Genomic DNA, 22,464 nt, shown 5'->3' on the forward strand with positions numbered 1-22,464 from the left:
ATCCTCTGGTACTCATTTTTCTTCTAATCCTAATTAATTAATTGAATTAATTGTTTTGATAAGAGTACAAATCACCTGAGTCCTTAGGTTCTATCCAGTTGCTAATTAAAAAATTACCTTTAAAAAGCCCTTGAGGACTGGAGTTTTCCATCCCTGCTGTACTTATTTGGAGTGTCATTTAGAACATATTCGTTAAAAAAATGTAGGGCTGGAAACTGACATGAACCGCTTTGACTTAGTTTTCTGTCTTCTGTGCAGTTTAAATGTAGCCATTTTGTAAACATGTAGAGGGCCCAGCTCCTTAGTTCCCAAGCCCTGAAAGTTTATTAATTGTCTATCTTTTCAAATTCTCAAAAAACACTGAAATACACTTCTAGTTCTCTTATGAAAGCTCTCAGTTTCTCGATTAAAGTAAGAATTTGACTCATAGACTGCTTTGCCTCCGTTTGCCTTCGTCTTTTAAAAGATAAAAACCTATTAGACTGTGCTTAACAATGACGTAAATGGCTATCACCAAGTTGGCTCAATAAGGCTAAATACTGTGAAATGGAAATTACTCATGATTAACATTGTGATTGGCAAAAAATGTAATAATAGCATAAGCCAGAAAATAATTTTGAATTTAGATCTTGATTCACTTTAAAAGAGACCTGTCGTGCTGTTTGATGGGCAGTGTGGTACGTTTAATTAAAAACATTGATTTAAGAATCCCAACACAAAAATGATTAGTTAAAAGCTGATATGGATTGGAAAATATTGAATAATGCTCTAGGGGGATAAAGAGGAAATAATTTAAATGTGAGCATCTGTTTTGTGATAGGTAAGTAGAGCATTGAGAGCTAAGAATATCGTATAGGCTACATTATCATTGGTAATTAGAGGAAAAATTATATAAGCCCCAGACACCACACAGAGACAGTAATGAATACTACTGGTGCAAATCAAATTCAGATAAAAGGTAGCAAATCCTGAGAGCATGCAGGTTCTGGTCATTTTAATTAACAGACTTAAATCAAACCCCAAATGCAGCCAAAAAAGGCATATACCAAGAAACAAAAATGAGAAAAAAATCATTACGTTTGCTGTCTTAAAGTTTAAAATGTTTAAAAGTAGAGCACAGATCTATAGTTTTATACTAGTGCTTCTCGTCTTGAGATCCCAGGGTATTTTTGGTTTAGTGTCAACAGAGCTCTCAGGTACATAACTGAAACCTTTATTGAATTGATCATTTGCATAATTAGACCTTATTATTTGTTTTTGTGTCAAAAAACAGTTGGAGATTTCAATAAAGTATTGTGAATACATTTACAATTTATTTGGAACTGAAAACAATTGAGAACATCTAATTAGGAACATTCTTAGCACAACTTGTACAATTAATTTAAACCTCAACTGCAACAAAAACCTAAAGATAGGACAGGATTTGGAAGTCTCTATCTCACCTTCTATTTTCTCCCTTTTGTATAATTTGGAATGTGGAAAAATGTCACTTCTTCACTTCCCAAGAAACCCAAAAATAGGGCTTGATGAGCAAAAGTAATTTTGATGCATTTAGTTTCAAATTAGAACTGACCTATAGCACAATTTTTCAATTTTGTAATACACTCCAGTGATACAGTACATAAATTCAGATATTGTCTTGTCTCAACTGTACCCAAGAGTTGTACAGTGGAGAAGACAAATTGTCTCCCCATAAAACACTACAGTAGGTGAAATGTATCTCACAAAGCAAAAAAAAAAAATGATTTGTCCATCAGTCTGAAAATACTTGAGTGATCCTATTACCAATTACCAAAACAGTATTGATTTCATTTGTGCTTTATGTTAACTTGGCTAAGATAAAATCTGTTAAACCACTTTTACATTACTTTTTAAAGAAACTGGCAATATACTGAGGGACTTGCAATATGCAATAAATTAATTTAGCATTAAGATTTTACTAAACAAGAGCAAAATAAAGACTGAGTTATGTCTGGAGTTTTTTTCTTCAAGATAAAAGCTGTGAGAAAGTCATTTCTATCTAAATTCTAATCTCTCTCACTTCAGCAGTTCTACATATAATTATCTTGCCTTCTGAGCACCTCTCTGCACAGCTTTCTCACATGCTTAACTCCATCCCATTTTCAGCCTCATAGCAGTTCTCCGACTCATTCCTCATGGATGTTAGGGCAAATGGATCTGTAAGGATGCTGTTCTCTCAGACAGGCATGCTGCACCAAATCAACTTCCAAACATTCCACCTCTGAGCTGCATTAATTATGATTTGACCAAACTACTGAATTAATGTTTTCTGCCTAATGCCAAATAATGCTGGAACACTTGTGTTTCAATATCAAATCAGAACTGATCAAATACCAAAGAGATTATTTCTCAATGAACATGTTCAATATCTTGAGTGTTCTCTAATAGCAGCTTGAAATACTTATAACCTAAGTGGCATTGACATTTTTCTTGGAAAGCCCACTATCTTAAGTGCATTTAAACATTTAACAATGTTACTGTACCTGTATGTCTTTCTATAAAAGAGATATCTAGCCTCAAAAATCTCTTGTACATGACTACTGTTTTCTCTATCAGCAAGGTGAACAAATTGGCTTTATTTACACTAGAAACACTCCACAAGGAGGCTCACTCTGGCTATAACTGTTTCCACTATGCATATGAACTTCTGAAAGGTAAACCACAGTCATGAAGAAACAGTCTAACTGCATTCAAATTTGCAGTTATCCTATTATCGTCTTATTGTCCGTCTTATTGTCCATACTCCTCAGACTTTCACAGTGAAAACTGATATAGCCACTAAAAATAACAAAATAGAGTTGGCACACGATTTTAATTGAGCAAAAAAATATTTTAAAAAGCACAAACCCTTCTACCAAACTACATCTCAGCTTCAGACAAGTTATCCTCTTCTAACTTCCTGAATTCCTGTTGCCTAATCTTCTATCCCACTGCAGGATCTAAATCTACTTCAGGACTTTTTTTTCCCCTCCTGCAATCCTACCACCTGTTTAGGGGAAAGTACAGCTGTTTTCTAAGTCTCAATCATCGCCAGTTCTTGCAACCTTTTCTTTCACCATTTCTACTTTGGATTCCTACTCTCATTTCTTTTCACTTTAACTTGGTTGGCAAAAGATTGGGAGCAGTTCCTACATAAATGTTTATCTTCCCCACAAAGTTAATATTTTATATGACCCTTCCTTCGACATGAAGGTTGCAGGGAAGCCACAATGGGCACAAATTACGGTACACCTAGGAAAGCACACCAGTCCATTGCAGGGCAGGCACGCAGGCACGCAGGCACGCAGGCACGCAGGCACGCACTAATTTTCTCAGAAGCCAATTAACTTACCAGAATGTTTTTGGAGTGTGGGAGGAAACTGGAGCACCCGGAGAAAACCCAAACAAACATGGGAAAAACATACAGACTCCAAGCAGACAGCACCCCAGGTCTGGAAATAAACCTAGGGCCCCATTGTGTAAAGCAGCAGTGCAAACCGCCACCATACTGCCCTATGATCTTTCAGTTAGGAAAAATATCTAACCTGTGCTGAATTTCCATGCACTTTCTACAAGCCACCTTTGTGCATTCTGTATTCTTTGTGCATTAAATCCCTAATTTCCCAAATCACCAATGACTTTGGGCAGTCTCCCAATAAAGAATAAATCCCCCACTACCCCCTCCAACTATGACCTTCTCCTGTGTATAAATACAACAATACATCTTCACCCAAAGTATTCCTGCTAAATAGCATTTCAAATCTTCAAATTCCCATCTACTTTAATAAGGTTGTAAATATTCAATAATTATATTTCATTTTCAATGACAGAAATATCCAGCTTGGATATCCTTTTGCTTCAAATAAAATGACTACCCTTCACCACAACATTTTTATTTTTGATCAAAGCAGCAATTTCCTCCTACAGTTCACTCTGCTTAACCTGATTTGTAAATTATCTTAACAAATGTGAATCTGTCACTTACAGTTTACAACCCACCAATTCTTGCATTCTTCAATTTTCCGAGCAGACTTCTGAACACATCCTACCACCCATCGTCTTGCATTCTACAAAACTACCATTCTACCAAGCCTCCACATTTCCTACACAGTTTATGATAACTGTGATAAAAAAAACACTTTTAATCAAAATTACTACCATGTAATTCACTTTGCCTTAACCACAAAGCACCACCCTCCAAGAAACAGTCCAAATCCCATCTTCATCCAACTGGCCCCACCAGGGTTTCTGTACTGAACATCATGTTTTACTTTAACCATCATCCAGACTCCAAATACAAAAGCAAAAGCAAGACGAGTTGATCAGATGTTCACAGCTCTTTAAAAGTACCCCATACCTACAGTAATAACAAACACCTGACCAAAAAGAAACAGCTGTCACTCAATTAACCAAACACTTTTTCTCCCTCTAAATGAAGAGGTTCAATAATAAAACACCCAGTAAACATCTTTATATATGAACTCATTGTGACAAAGGCACATTGTTATTCAATGTTCCTCTTTTGTCTTACCGATGTAAATCAACAGTCTGTCCTTGTTTGTTGTGCCTCCATTTTGTTTCATATTACAGAGCTGGGCCCTCCTTTGGCTTAAATGGAGGTTGCTTGTCAATCAAAGGGAGCTGGAGGTGGAGCCTAGGGTATTTAAACCTAGCACTGGTAGGGGAAGAAGACATTTGGTCTCTGTGGGATTTGTTTTATTGTGCTCTATTTTTTGTTAAAAACTTTTTTGTCATTACTGGTTAGTATTTTTCTATGATTCTGTGTCCATTTCTGACTTACTTGCAAGATGGTTGGTTTCACACTCTTTTTTTTTTTTGTAAAACTACCTGTGTAGGGCATGAATCATCCACTGGGCCAGTCAATACATTCTTTTCATAAATGGCAAAACATTGTTTAAAGTTCTCCTCAATTTACCAGCAACAGAAGTTGTATTTTTTTTACAGATCACATACATCACATTCCCTGCAAACAAACAATAAATAAAGTGTTTTAGTTGTGGACTATCCCAGACCCATTACTGTGTTTACATCAGTTTTGATACAACTGAGCCTAGGGTTATCTTTTGAGTGTGTCCATCTTCCTTTTTTTTTGTGATCCTCATTGGATTGCATTATTGATTGTACTGTTTGTTTCAGGTAACTAAAGTTTGCTGTTTATCATCCCATGACACAGTAGATGCAACTTGGTTCTCATTGAAAGTAGAATAATATATTTCAGTGAGTTAATTTCAATTTGTAAAAAGCACATTTAAAGACTGAGTTAAAGACCAAGTCAAGGGAATATCCCCATGCATGAAATAAATTTAGCCACATCACAGGCATTGAGCAGATAATGACACCCATGATTGCTGAATGTTAATACAAAACCATTAAAGTGTACTTTGTACAAGCAATCACTAGCATAGTGATTAAAAAACAGTGACAAACATACAATTTATTTTATGTCTTGTGTCATTTGTTGTTTTTTTTAATTCAGACAGATTTCCAGAAATCAGATCATGGAAACCACGAGGATATAATTTACAACCCTGCTGTTTTAACTTTGTATAATATGAATTACAAATTCAGTCTGATAGTGTTACCACTGTGATTCATACAGTGAAAAAATATGGGTTGTGCTGAGCCTGATATGGAACACAATGGACCTATTCATATTTAATGTAATTGAATGACCTTATATTTATATTTCAAAATGAAGAAGATGGGAAGGAAGATATTGAGATGAACAAAGGGTTAATTAAGAGTAGGCTGATAGAGGTCTTGAATGAAATCCTCTGGCAATAAGCATCTGCATCAGGTGATACCACACACCTGCTATGTTACTTCCATTCTTCTTACTAATATGAAATAATTCTGTAGTTCCCTGTGGCTTAACGTTTTGCCATTCAAAGTACACGCAATCAGTAGAACACAACCATAATGAACAGTTCCTTTTGGATTAAAAGAAAAGCCTTCATGCTCTTTAATCCAGCAAATATATACATTTGCCTACAGTATGTGTCCTCACCAATATTCAATTATGGCCATTCAATGGTAACTGCAGGAAATTCTACCATAACATGTCTGAACCTCCCACTACAGGAGCATTTAATTCTATCCAGGTTCCACAGGAGTGATGTCAGATTCTGTAATATGTATAATAGGGCACAAACAGCACTAAGCCTAAGTATACTTGATGCAACAGTTAAAACAAAATATTGACAAGTAAGAAAATTAAGGTGACAATGAAAAATACAAAAATATCAAGTTAAATACATGATCACACCAGGTTGCCCTGCAGTAGACAGATGTAGCAAAAAGGTTCTTATCCCACAGAAGGATATTAAATATGCAAATCAAAAGAAAATGAATAGAAATAGAATAGAAAAGTAAGGTCTTAACTGAGAGGAAGCTATGCAGCATATTTATCCCATTTAGTATTAGTTAATTGATTCAAAGCTCCCTGTAACAAAAGGCTGTGCTAGGCCTGCCATAGGACACTTTTATATAGATCGTTTTGCAGTATCTATTGCTATGTTATTTTTGTATTATATCTATTGTAGTATTTTGTTGTGTTTTACCTGTTGTGTATCCACAATGTTGTATTGTGTCTGTTCTGTCACGTTGTGTCAGATTACAGAGCTTCTTAACACACCCCTTAAATGGAGGTTCAACTACCCATCAAGAACACCAGGTGTGGGGCTTATATTATATAATCTGGCCTAGATGGTGTCATAGTTGTTGGTTGAGTTTTGTTCTGCTGGTTTTCTATTTGCATTTTTGGTTTGGTGGGCCTTATTAAACCTGCATTATTTTGTTGCTTTTCTGATGGCACAGTTTTCTTTACATGGCTGACTGCTCATGCTAGGTAGTTAGTCACACTCCCCTAGCCATTTCTAGAAAGACTCCAGGGTATTGGCTTAAACAACATGGTTATGTATCCTTTTGTATACTCCCACAACTCTTTGGGTAAAGAAGCACCTTCTGTTCTTGGTTTGCACTTGCACCTTGCAGGTTTGAGGATTTTGAATACTGGTATTCTTTGTTAAAAACTAAAAAGATCTAGCTCTTGCAGTCTGTCAGTGTAGAACATTCTCTTAAGCTCTATAATGCATCTGGTTTATCTTCTCTGGAATTATTCCAGAGCACCAATATCTTTCACAATACCTACATTTGTGCATGATATTTTAAATGAGGCCCAACTAGTGTACAGATTGAGCACAATATCCCTTTATTTAAATTCAACACTTTTAACTATAAACATTTTGCTTACTTTTTTAATTGCTTCCCCATATTGTCTAGATGCTGTAAATTTTGGGTCAACATAAACACTCAATTATTTTCATGAATAGTTTGTTCTAGTGCAGCATTTACTATTTCCTCTTTCCTATTTTATATTTAGAGTTTATGTTTTTGCTATTTGCATTTAGTCCTTACTTTAAACTAGGTACTGTGAAATCACTAAAAAAAACAGCTATACATCTCAGCAAAAATAGATAGTGATAATCATTTTAACACTGTCTCTTGTAATACTGTGACAATACGTTAATACTGTTTTTTTCTAGAATATCACGACTTTCTCTTTTTTCTTTCTGTACTTCCATCATGTCCTAGTGATCTAACCACCTTGTGATGTAGCTGTAGAGCAGTAAGTAGCATGAGCGATTTGTTCTGACAATAAAATATGAGTACTACCCATCAAGTGCAAATTGAAACCACCACTATGTGGTGTCTACTGCCAGATACATTATCATTTTCTATTGAGTCAGAAATAAGGTACTGTTGTGGTAGTCATAACAATGCAATTGTACAACAGTAATGATAATTACATTTATATTAGTTGAACATAGTGGAATACAATTGTATATATATATATTTATTTTTAAATAGAGAGGATTCATTTGTGCTTAGTGAATAGGAGATAATTAAGAATGGCCAAAGGGAAAGATATAAAACTCATGAGGTTAATTGGAATGAACTTGCAATAGCATATGATCTGGCAGTTAAAATGAAGGCTTATAGTAAATCACTAGTATAATGCAGAGTGTCATCAGTTGTAATGAACTAAGAAATCTCCATCAGCCTATTGCCCTCTGGTGGTTTTTGGAACATCATTTAGTTCTACCAGTTCCATAAGTCAACTGGAGAATAATTTCATAACATATAAGGGAACATTTATCTCTCAGTAAAAATAGTCAGGGAGGAAAAGAAGAAAGTGAAGTGTTTATCTTGTATACAAGGTAAAACAATTTAAAAAATAATTTGTTTCACAACATTTTGACAAAAGCTTCATCTCTTTAGACAGAAATATTACCTCAGTACAGTAAACTTGTTCAAAACTTTTGTGTATAATGCCATTGTAGTGTCAGTATAGAATACTTATTCCAATAGGTTCCAAAGTTTCCAATTTAATGATCAATTCTGTTTGCAGGAGGTATTTGTTCCATTATACACTCTCAGTGGTGTAACTGAACACATATTAAATGTATCATTCTTAATTGTTTCAAATGTTACTTTGTTTCTCAAGTCTTATGTTGTTGCTCATAAAAAAAGATTTAGAAAGAAAGGATTGTGGCATTCAAAGATTGGAGTTAAAGTAACATTTAAGGACTTACAGTACAGTAAGAACTGAAAAAAATATATATACAAATCAAGGACATTCATCTTATCTGACTCACTCTGTTGCCATAACTTATTCATCTAATCATTTCAAGTTTTTCATAACCTGTCCTAGTGGTTTGTTCCACACAGTGCACTCACAGCTTTTCATTTTCTGTAAAACCTCTTAGATACTATCTCTTTTTTTGCATGTGCAAGCAATCTCTACTTAGCTACTTTGCTGAAGGTGGATGCAATCTGCTACAGTTGCATTTAATATGAGTCACCTTAAAGAACTGTCATTATCAGCCCAAGATAGTTATTTGTATCAAAGTAAGGGACAAAATTACAGAATGCGCTGACACAAGATGTATGTATAATTTAATCTAGCCTAAAATGAATGGAGTTGAGTTTCAGCTTCTCTGAAGCTTGCAATCAAACTGCTTCCTAAGTGGGGATGCTGTCTCTTTTCCCAATTCTCCCGCAGCGGAAGGCAAAGTGGAAGAGACATTTCTGATGAGCTTGTTACTACCTGGAGGCCAAAGAAACAACAACAATACATTATTGCTGATCCTTCATATTGAGCCACTCAGCTTGATGCTAATTAGAAGTGGACTTTGACAAGTACATTCACAAGAAGATCAGTGGATACACCAGGAGAACCTCTGCATAGTGGGGGCTGAGGAAGGTGATTAATTGCTACGGGGTTTATTTTCTGCCATTAGAGTGAGTAAGTAGGCCATAGACTCAATGGGCCTGACAACAATGATAGGTAGCAAGGTCAGGTTGTTCATTTCCACAGTCATGCAGGGCATCACTCCAGGAGGTACATTAACACACACATGCAGTGACATACATGGCTGCATGGGGAATGTATAAGAAGCACCACTGTAACAGAACAAACACAAACCAAGTCTAAAGAAAAGGAATTGTAATGTGCATGCAATACGCTAATATCTACAAAGTGTACAATATTAATATTTGTAGTACAGTATATATTTCTTTCATTCTGTGCTCAGTGAAATAATGTTTTTAATCTCAACACTTGCCTGATTTCAATGTATATTTTGATCAAAATGTATATATATATAAAATGTAAATATTTAATGTATATATAAAACTTTCTACTGTAGTTTAATATTTCGCAACTGTCCAGTACTTTTTATCTATAAATAAGTTGATATCAAACGTGTAAGGATAGTAATTGAATTCTTCAGTTGATAACTGAATTATACTCTTCCACAATTGTCCACCTGAGTCCTTCAAAGTGGTTTCCACTCCTTGCACTGCTGGTTCAAGTCAACAGAGCGGACAGAGTTCTGCTGTAGCATTTTTCTGTTAGTTTTCTTCAATAAGACCTCATGGTTAGTATTGAGCTGAACAAAGAGAAAGTTTATGCACAAGGGTGACTGCTTGGCCAGGGTGAGTCACTAATGGTGGAGAAACTCAGTTTGCTCCTGGTATAGCTGCTACTTCTGAAAATTGAAAAATTTGGGTGTTGTTGATAGTCTAACCGTATTGCTGCAGGGATCAAATGGACAAATGGTGGTAGCTGCCTGTTTGCAAGGTGTTGAGAGGCAAATTCATCCTATTTCTATTATTCTTAGCCTATTAGATTATTCTGATACACAAAAGATTTCTATCCTAATTTGACACTTTGGGCAAAAGTCAAAATCCCACGGCTTTAGGCAACAGTAGTGGCAGTGATCTGGTGTTGTTGACCAAGATGGTTCAGCAGATAGGAACAAGTTTTATGAGACATCCAATGCTTTTAACTGAAGAAAATATGATTGTTGATTGGCCAAGAGGTCACCAGAGGGAGTGAGTCTTCACACAGGTCACTCATTGGTTGGTCATCTTCTAGATGATTTACCATGAACTGTGACTTTAAGACTCTCTGCTTGACATCCAGGTGCTAGGAATGGGCATCCATTATGGGAAGCGTTGTCCTGGGTTGTGTCACTCTCCTGAGAGATGTTTCTTATCAAATAAGCTCATCTTCCTTTTATTTGAGCACTCAGTCTCCCTGAAAATCAACGGCAATACTTAATTATATGGTTTGTTAAAAGGCATTGCCACTACACCTGCTTATTTTGGACATCTCCAAGTATTGCCATTGAATTTAGGATTGTCTCCTGAGCTGCGTTTGACTGTGGCTGACAGACAGTTGTTGACAAGATATTGTTGACACTTGTGTGCTCTTCCTGGCAGGGTTATCACTACTCCTGTTGCCTTAAATTTTGTAATAATGGAGATTGGTAGATCTGGTTTTGTGTATTCTTTGACAGCCATTTTCAACAAGGAAATCAAGGAGTATTTTTCAAGTTTTTCAGAACGTTTTTTGGAGTTTTTCAAAAGCTCTCTGACATTAACCATGATGATACATACAGCTATTGAATTTATTCTGTGTGTTACCTATTGGCTATCACAGTTGACATCCCTCCTCTAGAGGGTACTCCTACCCCTTTCTGTTATTGATTTTAGTTCAATTATTTCCTGGTGTGCCTTGTTTATGTTCTGGCTTTATAACATATTCATAACATATTTTATAGGCACAGCTTTGAAAGACGGACGTCTAAAGGCCTACCTACTACCAGGCTTCAGGGGAAGCCTGAGGGCATAGACCTTCATCCCAGATGTCCTGACCTCAGAGCTTTAATCTTTCTGTGCTCCTGGTCTTGGCTCCCCTTCCCGGGGATTTCAATCATCGTTGTCTCGGATGGATCCCCACTGGCTCTTGGAATGCGGACTGTGCCCTGGCTACCCCTTCTGGACCTGCCTGGACTTAGTTGCCTTTGCTTTTCCCCATGCACCGGATCACTACTGTCACTGCTCACTGTCTGTCATCACTGAATAAACCCTGGTCTGTCTTTCCCTAAAGTCGGTCTCCTGCCTCTTCCAGATTAAACCGTCACACATAGGGTCTTTACTGCACACTCCACGGGAGATTGTCTCAGCTCTCGTGACACTGTTCCTGTATGCTTTCCCTTGCGCTGTGATCACGTTTTTAAAGATTCTGATCATGTTGTGAATTATAGATCCCTAGAACACAAGCTTGGTTTTTTCTCACTCAAACTGAGCTGTATTAATATCAATCAGTGTTATTTTAATAATGGAAATGTCTAGTGGAAGCTTTGAGTAAATTACTTATGCTCATAATATGCTTAGCTTGTAACTCCTGATTGTATCTAAGATACCTCATGATGCTTGTATAGCAATGCATATGTTTTTGAAAAGATTGTTTTTTTCTTTTGTTGTGGACATTACATGAACAAATAATCGAAGAGAAAGAATAAGCGTACAGTACATACAAATAGATTTTTACTAAAGCGATCTTTCTGTATCTATAGCAATGCCTATTAGAGGGCCTCATGCAAAATTCATAGTCTGTTTTCATTTTGTGCAGCAGAATTGAAGAGTGTTTGTAAAAGCAAAAGAAAGAACTCCTTCAGGAGCTGGCAATTCATGCACAGGCTTACACACAGTGTGACCTTGCTATAGCACCAAACTATACTAAACAATAATGAGAATCTGGTACAGCTAATCAATTTGGAACAAGGCCTATTCACTTATACTCTGTTACAGTGGTGGATAGTTTAGAATTCTTGTGGCGTCCTCATTTTAGAGTAGCAATTCTGTATTTCTGACAAAACTATGCTTTCATTGCACGTGAACCAATAGATTTGCATTACAGCTTAAAAGAAAAAAAAAGAGAACTCATCTATGAAAGAGTGCACTTGAATGCATTCTGAATACTGCTCTTACAATTAGCATGCAATACTAGTGTATTACCACTGTGCTTCCACTTTTTGAAGTTAATTGTTTCACTTTCCTATAATGAGATCTCGACTGTAAAATGATTAGCTCTGTTAGGGTTTGTAGAGAATTTATCAATTTTTCACAAAATGCTTTAATTTGTTAAATGCAATGTGGTCACATTACTATTAATCTATTTTGCAGGAAACATACAAAAGTTGCACACACGTTATGTTTTAATCATTTCAGTGAATCAGAGAAACATAATAGCCATTGAACTTGAAGAAAAAACAACGACCAAGTTTTCAGGACCATCTATAATTTTGCTTCTCATTTGTTTTATTTTCTCCCCAGTTAAAATTATTTTAATTGGAAGATTTGAACTGGTATGCAGATTAACCAAAGACCAGTTTGTTAGTAACATGAAGATTAAGGTGTACTATAAGCAAAGCATATACAGCTCCCTAATTTTGAATCAAAACAATAATGATGCTCAGAACATTGATATTGACTTTTTTTCAAGTCCTCTGTTCACATTAAACTCAGCTGTAACTGATGGGAGTGGGGTCATGTAAAAGCCTTATTAAACATCACTGTAGTGCATAATTAAAAATATGAAGATAGTTCCAGTACATGTATATAATAGATCTGCTGATCAAAAAATTATTAAAATTAAAAGCGTACACTTCAAAGACTCCATACGGTGAAAGACATAAGGGTGTGTACTGTAGTATAGCTGAGAGGACGCACAAGACATTCTTGATTGTGTGCAATTGTTCAACAATAATTTCTCAAGGTAATTCTGATACATTATTAATTTTAAATTAGGTGTGCTGCTGCATAGATCCTTCATTTTCTCATACAGAATAAAAAGAAACAGTTGTTGTATGTGATGTAGACATGCATTATTTATATATTTAATTGACTGTCTTTATTGGAATCTAATTAATGCAGTGTTTGGAACATACTGATTATTCAGGTCTAACCTTACACCTGCTCATCAGAAATGTTATGCTTCTCTCTAATACCCAATAATACCCTGTAGTATTTCAAGGCTGTGTAATGCTGTACAATTATTTCTCATATAGTATCTATTACAAACAGCTTTGAAGATTCCAAGCTATATCAGTATTTGAGTTTATATAAAAATAGATGAAAGCAAACACAGCTTCAGTATCAGATAAGTAAGATGACTTTTTAGTATATTTTTCTTTAGTGAATTATATGATTCCAAAGCAATTACCATTTCCTTACAATTAACATTGACAATTGAATATCCCTTTGACTATGACAAATTTAAATACTTTCTAGTTACTGTACCCCCCCCCCCAAAAAAATGCTTATTGCTAATCTTCTCTTACATTGCAGGCCTATAATGAGGCCTACAGCATTTCCAACACACATTTTTTAATACACAGCTCAAGACTAAATATGGTTCTTGTGGTGTTTACTTATTCCTTTAAAATAAAAAAAAATAGTGGGGTATACATGTATTCATTTTTCCAGGAGCAGAAATTCAAATCACACCTGCAGCATTCCATGTTATAACTTTTTTACATCTCACACTATGCTTAATTAGAGGTATCCGTGACAGAGGAACGAGAGCCAGAGAGAGGGCAAGACAAATGACAGAGACAGTGGGTGAGAGAGAGAGAACTTTAACAGTATTAAAGAAGTTTTGCATTTAAGCCCAACAAGGCCAAGATAGCTTCCTTTTATGTATAAATTATGTATAAAAAATCCCATTATTTATAAATATTATTTATTAAAAAAAATATGTATTTATATTTCATGAAAATAAAGAACAAACTATCTTTTCATATTTATTTTAGTTTAGTTCTATAATTTTGATTGTCTAATTAGCTTTAAGACAAAATATAAATTATTTTAATGCATATGTAAATTTGGAAAAAAAACAAATTTACAGACTATAAAATAAACTATTTTTATATATACCCAGCTAACTGAATAATCTTTCTTTGTGAAAATCCCCAGGGTATCATGTTTGCTACAGTAGCTCTGCACCATGCAGGTTCATTCATGTTATTGTTATTTATTATGAATATTATTTTAATATTTAACATACTATGCTATCTACAATTAATACAAATACCAATATAATATACATATTATTTATTATATTTTATATTAAGAGAATTAGCCTTTATTATGTCCAAGGGGCAATTTGTTCAATTAAGCGGAGAGAAACCCAGTCCACCCACATGGCAGGAAAGAATTCTACCACTGATCTGTCAATGCATCACTCTGCTTAGACATGTTAAATTTAAAATATATATATGAAGCATTATATACAATATATAAATATTAAAACAATTACAATTACTGATGTTATAACCAAACAAGCCAGATATGTTTAGAAATAAAATTACATGAATGGAAAACTCTGAAAAAAAACCTGAATGAAATTAAAAAATATAAATCTCATAGCCACATTTAATTTACTTATAGATTTTATAACTGTTATGAAAATCACTGCAGCACCAATAAAAGAAGTGTTGTGTTTTTGCAGTCTTGGAGCTGATCTTTGTTTCGCTGATGGATTCATAAAACCATCTGGTTACAAGACGTCCACTAGTGGTACATGGAAAGACCAGGAGGAAAACGTAGAGCTCCGTATGACACACAGCCTTGAAGTAAAACATTGCAGCTAATATGTTTTCAGCCTTCTTTCTGTGGTCTAATATCTGTTGCTGTGAAAGGTAATTTTCTCACAGTCACACCACAAATAATTTTCTGTTTTCTACTGCTCCTGGTAAAATTTCAACTCCTGAACCACTAGTAATGAAATATCTGACCTGGTGTTCCGGAAGTGCAGCCTGGAATCTGAACAGGGCTATTTTAGCTTGGAATGGAATAGCTTAACAACAACAGGAACACTTAGGAAAGTCATGTATCCTGAAGCACAGAAATTCAATTAAACAGTGTGGAGTCACATCTCTTCAGTCTTATCGATACTTGCGTAGGATCAAGTTAACAAAAACTATACTTAGCTATAAACTCATTACCTAAAAAATAAAATAAATATGTTTACATTGAAACATTGATCATGTAAAGTCTGTCATCTTGCAGAAGTATTTTAGATAAAGGTACATGCAAAACTTAAGCTTCATACAGCATATTGTGTAGTGACATAGCCCATCCACTGGTCAATGGGTTAAAGCTACTCTGTTCACAGGCAGATGAACAATGAGACAGTTACCTTCATCATTATGATCAAACAGTTAACATCCAATAACAGACCCTGGCTGTATCAGCTCTATGCACAAAACCTAAGGGCTACCTAGTTTCTTTGTAACCAGTATAATTTAATAACATTATATTTAGCACATCATGGCTGTTAATGCATTTTTTTACCTTGTCTCTCTCTCATGAAAAAAACGTTCACAGTGATTGTAAAATAACTTTAATGACATGGTTTAATTATTAACTATATCATAGGTTCGTAGGTTTTTATAATGCCCTTTCCATTAATTAGTAGGTTATCAAGGGGGCTAAAATATAAACGAAGTTTCATCAGATAGATGGAATGCTTTTTTTTTCATAGATTCTATATTGCTTTGATCTCTGACATTCTACTGAAAGGTAAAACAAGCTTTCCTCCTGTGAAATGACAAGTGTTTCTTACTCTTGTGCTTAAAGGATTTCAGACACATTGCAATGAAATTTAATCAAAATGAACATGTATGTTTATTGAATGACTTATGAACTAAAATGCAGACATGAAATTTGAATAGATTACAAATTAAACTACAAATTAAATTATCATTTAGCTTTAAGTACCATGACATGTCCTGAAAACGATATCCAGACTCATTACACTGCTGGTAACTGTCTTTGTGAATGTTTTGTGGAAATAAAAGGCTGAATATTATATTTTCCTTTAGAATAATCTACAATGTCCTCCCAAAGAAAGTTGAAAACTAGGCAAAGAATAATTACATTTTAACCTGTAGCCAGTGGTTTTGGTAATTCCTGAATAAGATGATTATAGAGAATTTTCTATATTAGATCTAGAATCAGGAATATGTGAATCAGAAGTTTTTTTTTGCCTAGGATTGTCAGATTACTGTGACATGACCTTGTTAATTGTGGTTTTCCATGAGTGTGATGTAATCTGTCTTCCAGGGTATTGCTTTCCATGCACTGAGGCACCCAAGGATGCTATTGAAAACCCTTTTTGTCACCATCAGGGTAATGCATATACTAGCATATATATATGTAGAATATATAGCATATATACTGTATATAGCATACATAGTAGCATATAGTAGCATATGTAGGTAGTACATGTACTGTACAGTAGTAGCATGTGGCATCTTATGCCAGTTTGCTTGTTCCACCTTGAGAAAAGCCTCACTGAAACTATGGTAATGCATTTCCTATCTCGAGTAAAAACATTAAATATTATGTTTTGTGAAATAAAGTGTGACCTAAATGCAACTGAATTATGGATATGTAAGTTAATCAAATATGATTGACGGTGTCCATTCTGTTCTGAAAAGAGCAACATAAATGCCAGAATCTACATGTATCACCTAGAAAAGTTTATACTTTTGATAATGTCTTAGATAGAGAAGCCACATACAGTACATGATCCAACTCAAGCCTTTTTTTACATAGAAAATGGCTAAATGGAAAAAGAAGGAATATTTTAGGTCTTTTGACCGTGTCCAAAGAAGTTGGTGCATTTGAGCGTAGACGCAGAAAGAATTTGTTAGCCCTCTGGGAATATATCCTGGGTCAAGACTAGGAAAAGATACAAAATGACCTACAGTAATAACAGTTGCTGATTCCCCTAACAGGGATTACTGAGTTTGCACTTTAATTAAATACAAGCAAATTAAATGGCATGGTTAATGCATACAAATTAAGTGAATAAAACTGACCTATTTACATAATATTTATATTTAAGAATATTTAGTTTATTAAACACAGTTTATCATTAGGAGAGTTTAGTTGTTACCTGGTGTAATGCTGCCTGAGGTTTCTCCATGAGAAACACTACAGCTGGAAGGACTTATTGTCTGAATGAGTAACAGGTGTAGCCATTATTACTAAGTGGTGTTCAGTGCGTGAACTGGCTCAGATGGAGTGAGTGAAGGAAATTATATTAGACTCCTTGTGTCCTAGGACACCTTGGTGAGGGGACGTATGAGAACACTAATTTCAGAGGAGAGTATGTGTAGCAGGGAGAAAACAGGCTGTGATAGGCATGTCAGTCATTGTGTGCCCTCTACAGTATACAGTATCATGTCCTTAAGTGATAGCCACCCATGTGGCTTCACACGGGGTTATAACATTATCAGCTTTTAGACAATAGCATATTCTGATTCCGACATATTTAATTTGCAACTAACCTAATGTATTTTCCCCTGGGCATGAGAAAAAAATAAATAAAAATGTCCTCGGTTCATCACAGCGTTAGCTATAATGTACTGTAAGATAATATTAATTATAACTTCTTATTTACAAGTTTTATATTGTAATGTAGAAAACAGGTCATTCCAGTTTGAATAAAAGCTTTCATTTAAAAAAAAGAAATAGAAAAAATCAAAAATTGTAAAACAGGCAGATACAGGTGCAGCCATCTAGAATGCTCTTAAAAACCCACGTTAGCGGTAACTAACTGACACCACTTCGTGGACACCTCGAAGTGTTCAGGCCCAAAGAAGCCTCCACAGCCGAAAGGTTTTGTTTCTTTTCTTCTCTTTTAAGTATGGAATAAACCTTTATTTGTTCTTTGCATATTTTAATTTCATCTATTTTATTTGATTTGTAATACAGAAAAAATAAAGATTTTCTAATTTGTTCAAATTTATTAAAATTTTTATTTTAAATGTGACTTTTCTGAGGAAATGCTAGAACCACAATGTTTTTTTATGGGTTCATATTTAATATATGTGCATATGAAGTTTCTCTTTGACTAAAAAAAAAACTTAAAATAAAAATGGGTCTAGGGAATATCATGTCAAGTAAATGGAATTTGAGGAGAGAGCATTGGTATTAATTTTCCCTCCCATGCTCCAAAACTTTGCCACCTGTTGGCAAAAAGTCATAAAGTTACAGTACGTGAGATGTGTCTTTATCGTGTAAATCGACCTGTCAATGGACAACAGGTCAGTGTTCCATTGTCTTGCACATTCAGTTGTCCAATCAGACTGATGCATTGGTGGTTCATGGAGTAAGACATTTTCTGCAAAGGGAAAATGCCTTGGACACTTATAAGACTTAAAGACTTAAAAACCTGAAACCTACATGCAGTAAAGGAAACACATGCTGTGTTTAAAAACACATGCTGTTCCATTTTAAATAGTCCATTTAAAAATAAAAAAGTTCCCAAAATTATCTTAGAAATATAAAATAAAAGCCACTCTAAAATTCCAAAATTATTGTAAATGTTTTATTTATGTCCTTGTATAAATGCAACTTACTGTACACAACCAACAAAGTAATTAAAATCACTACTTAAAGCATATTTTAATCTAGCCTCTCTTTTGTTTTTTTGTGCTTATTTGCTTTTAAATACAATATCTTTTTAAAGCCACTATGTATAATATATATTTAATAATAATAATCTAAAATAAAATATTGTTTTCTAATTCCATTTATACAATTACTAATAATGCTGTATACTATATGGAGTTTATTTAACTAAAGTTCGGGAGGGATGACATAGTTTCAGTGAGAAAAGCCTCACTTAAACTATGGTTTCAGTAATTGAACCACGCTCAATCATCCCCAGCTGTCAGCAATTAGCAATCAGTCCCTTTGTCCTTCCTACATCGAATGCTATAAATACCAAATGCGATATCTCCCTCTCCCTCGCGTGCAACTTTTGCATCCCACCTCCACCCCAACTCCACCTCTGCAGCTTCCCCTTGGTTACCTTGCGGGGGGGTCCTGGCCTCCTCGTCCTATGGCCAGGAGGTCGGCCCTCAGCCAAGCGGGTTAAGCCAAATATTCACTCCAATAGTTTGCCAAGCTTTGATTTTGGGGCGTTGTCATTCCTCGTGAAATGTAATAAAAAACAGTAATTCTATTAAATGGGGGAGTGTGACAATATTAGTGTTATACCATATTGTATCTCATCTGAAGTGGTCAAAGCAATGTGGTAACAACATCCTGTCTCAACAACGTAATCGTTGTATTTAATGAAATAAGTACTGTAGTCCTGTATTAAAAATAATAAAAATGCTATGACATGGTGCTGTCCATGATATCGTGGTGCCTAAAGCAATAAACCACCCGACACCTTGCATGTTCTAGATAGCTCCATCTGTAAACATTGATGTCTACTGCAAAGCTAAAAGCAAACTACAGTAACAAAATGCTACCTTTTTATTCAAGCAAATGTATTGTGCGTCAATAGCCTAAAAGGTGTTTCCATTATATGTGCTTTATTCAACATTTGCCTGTTTACCTTGCAAGTGCACAGTAATTAGAACCTAGTTATATCAGACATGCTTGGTGCAGTGTATATCAGTTGTTCAGCCTTGTCTATTAAGACTAAATCAATTGCTATTATGGGTGTGTGTCTGGAATCAGTTTTCATTTCTGAGTTCAGTTTGCCGAGAGCATGTTAATATTGACAGTAATATGTGTCAGAGCTTTTATACATCACATTATGCACATTAAAGAAAGATGGACTCAATAAAAAAATGAATGTGCTGAAAAAATAGGTGGTAGATAAACAAAAAACAAAGGTCAACTAAAGTATAAGGCCACTAGTTTTTTGACTGAAGGACTCTCCAAAATGGAAATGCAAAACAATATTTTATGCTGTCACGATGTAATTTTAAAAAATAGACTCAAAAACCCTAGATGTTATTTAAAACTTTAAATGTAAATCACTGTTTAATTGCATTTACGGCCTGCTGTACTTTCTGTGTTTATAGAGTATGTTTTTACTCTCAAGAGGTTTTTCTTCTATTAAATGAACATACTGTACAGTAGCTTAGTGTTTGCTCAGTTTCAAAACCATACTGACTCTGGTGTCTTATTCAGGATTCTAGAACAACAGTTATGAGCTACTGTAGTTAAGTAATAACACAGACATATTATGTTACCCAAGGTTGAATAAAATCTTGCTTCAGACATTTTCAGCTACATTATGACTCATTTACTGTATGTTCCTAACAAATTGCATGGGGAGGTATACTTACTGAACAAAATATGAAGAACCCCACTGAATAATGTGGTAGGCCTCTGTAAGCAGCATAAGCAACATAAGCAGCTCGAGAAGAAGGCAAAATGCATTATTCTAATCATTGAAAGTTTTAAACTTAACCTCTGGTTAAGTTTGTAATAAGAGAATTGACTTCAGGCTTCCAATTTTATAATACAAATGTACAAATCTTGCCACATCCAATTTTCAGTTTAATTCTTTTTTTTTCTATTTCTCTGTATTGGGTTAAATTACACTTTCAGTGTAATTTTGTAATAATTTAGTCCAATACAGAAAAATGAAGAAGAAGCAGATATCTATTCCACAATCTATTACACTGTGATTAACATTACCTAACCTTTAATTCTGGTTTTGGTCATTCATGACCAAGTTCACGGTTTGATATGAAGTTGATGTTCCTGTTTCATGGAAACAAGAAGTAGAACATGCATCCCTTCCTTTTAGATTTCAAAGGCATAATTACTTTTTCTTTTCCTTTCTAACAATATAAATTGCAGTTTGATCTCTTCTCTCATCACAGATTTCAAAGGCTGGCATTACTTCTGCTAAGAAAATTGTTGCTTGTGGAAATCAATGAGGCCTCAAATGTTTCAGCTTCATACTTGTGCAGCTCTCCATTGATAGGTTCCGTGGGATCAGAGAAGGGACTGTCTAAAGCGGGGTTGAGTCGGTGGAGTGGAACCATCAACATTTATTGACTCAACTGCTTACAACTTACTGGAGATTCTTGGATTTTGCCAACAGGTCTTCCAAAGGGTCCTCCTGTTCTTGGGAATGGAGGATGTTACCTTGATATATGAAATTCCAAAATTACAATCCTCATGATAAAAAGTGGCATTAAGTCAACAAATGTTTAGATTCCAACCATCTACAATGGCAACAGACAGTCTTAAATAAACTCAAATGAAAATACAGTGTGCATTTAGGAAACCTAACCAGCATTGTAGAGATGGTGATTAATCTTGTGTTTTTTTCAACATCTTCTTAAAACCTGAAAAACCTAAGAACTGGCAAAGAATGTACACATTATAGATCAAATATACATTTTTATACTGATACTCAGAACCAGGTACTTTAACCTGAGCTGGTATTTTGAGTATAATACCATGAGCCAAATTGCAACAGAATTCCAGTACATACAAGCAATAGCATGATATCATATTATCATGAAATGTGCAACTCAGTGAATTTGAATTTGTAATCCAATCACAATGTCTCATTCTATTCCTCTAAATGCTGCCATGGGTGACTGTATGCAATTTTGATACAAGTTCATACTGTTATTACAAAAAAACAAAAAACAAAACAGAACTGTAGTCCATGTTCATTTCAGTAATTCCTCCTGTTCCTTGTACCTAATCCAGCATAAAATAAAAATGTTTAAATGGTCTGCATTTAGAAGCATAAGCCTGGTCTTGTTTGGACCACACTTTTTTTCTAGAGTTAATTATATACACCAGTAGGTTTTAAAAAAAAGATTTAAAAGTGTGCTCATGTAGTTTTACATATCTATGTCTCTTCTTCTCTTTGTGGATCACCAGCAAGACTGCTGATGTACACTATTGATTAAAAATGTGAAAATGTGTGGGTGAAAGGATGAAATTAAATTCAGAAAAAGAAGAATGAATCATACTGTGGGATTTCGGTCAATTATGCAACCACCACATCAAAATGGCTATAGTTCTCATATTTCATTACACAAATCTGACACAAGAGACCTTGCTGTTATTAATAACAACACTGTATTGTGAGAAAAAAAGTATTACAGAATTCTAAATTAGTCCATTTTGTGAGCTCTTCAAAAACATGCTACAGATAAACAATCATTATACTTTTTTAATTGCAAGTTCTGGGCAGGGTTGGATTTAGAAGCCGTTTGTTTAGGAACAGCTGTGTAGCAAACT

General features: G+C 34.8%; 1 long non-coding RNA gene across 2 annotated transcripts in view; it reads right to left on the bottom strand.

Annotated features, from left to right (window-relative positions):
- LOC148644048 (uncharacterized) overlaps positions 1–4,584 on the bottom strand; it is a 316,550-nt gene extending 311,966 nt beyond the window's left edge. For both annotated transcript variants that reach the window (XR_015928795.1, XR_015928796.1), the window contains exon 1: positions 4,532–4,584. This is a non-coding gene — a long non-coding RNA (uncharacterized LOC148644048). The remainder of the gene's footprint in view (positions 1–4,531) is intronic.
- Between the last annotated feature and the right edge of the window lie 17,880 nt (positions 4,585–22,464).

The sequence above is a fragment of the Lepisosteus platostomus genome, chromosome 21, assembly GCF_059453375.1.
Source record: "Lepisosteus platostomus isolate fLepPlt1 chromosome 21, fLepPlt1.hap1, whole genome shotgun sequence".
NCBI lineage: Eukaryota > Metazoa > Chordata > Actinopteri > Semionotiformes > Lepisosteidae > Lepisosteus > Lepisosteus platostomus.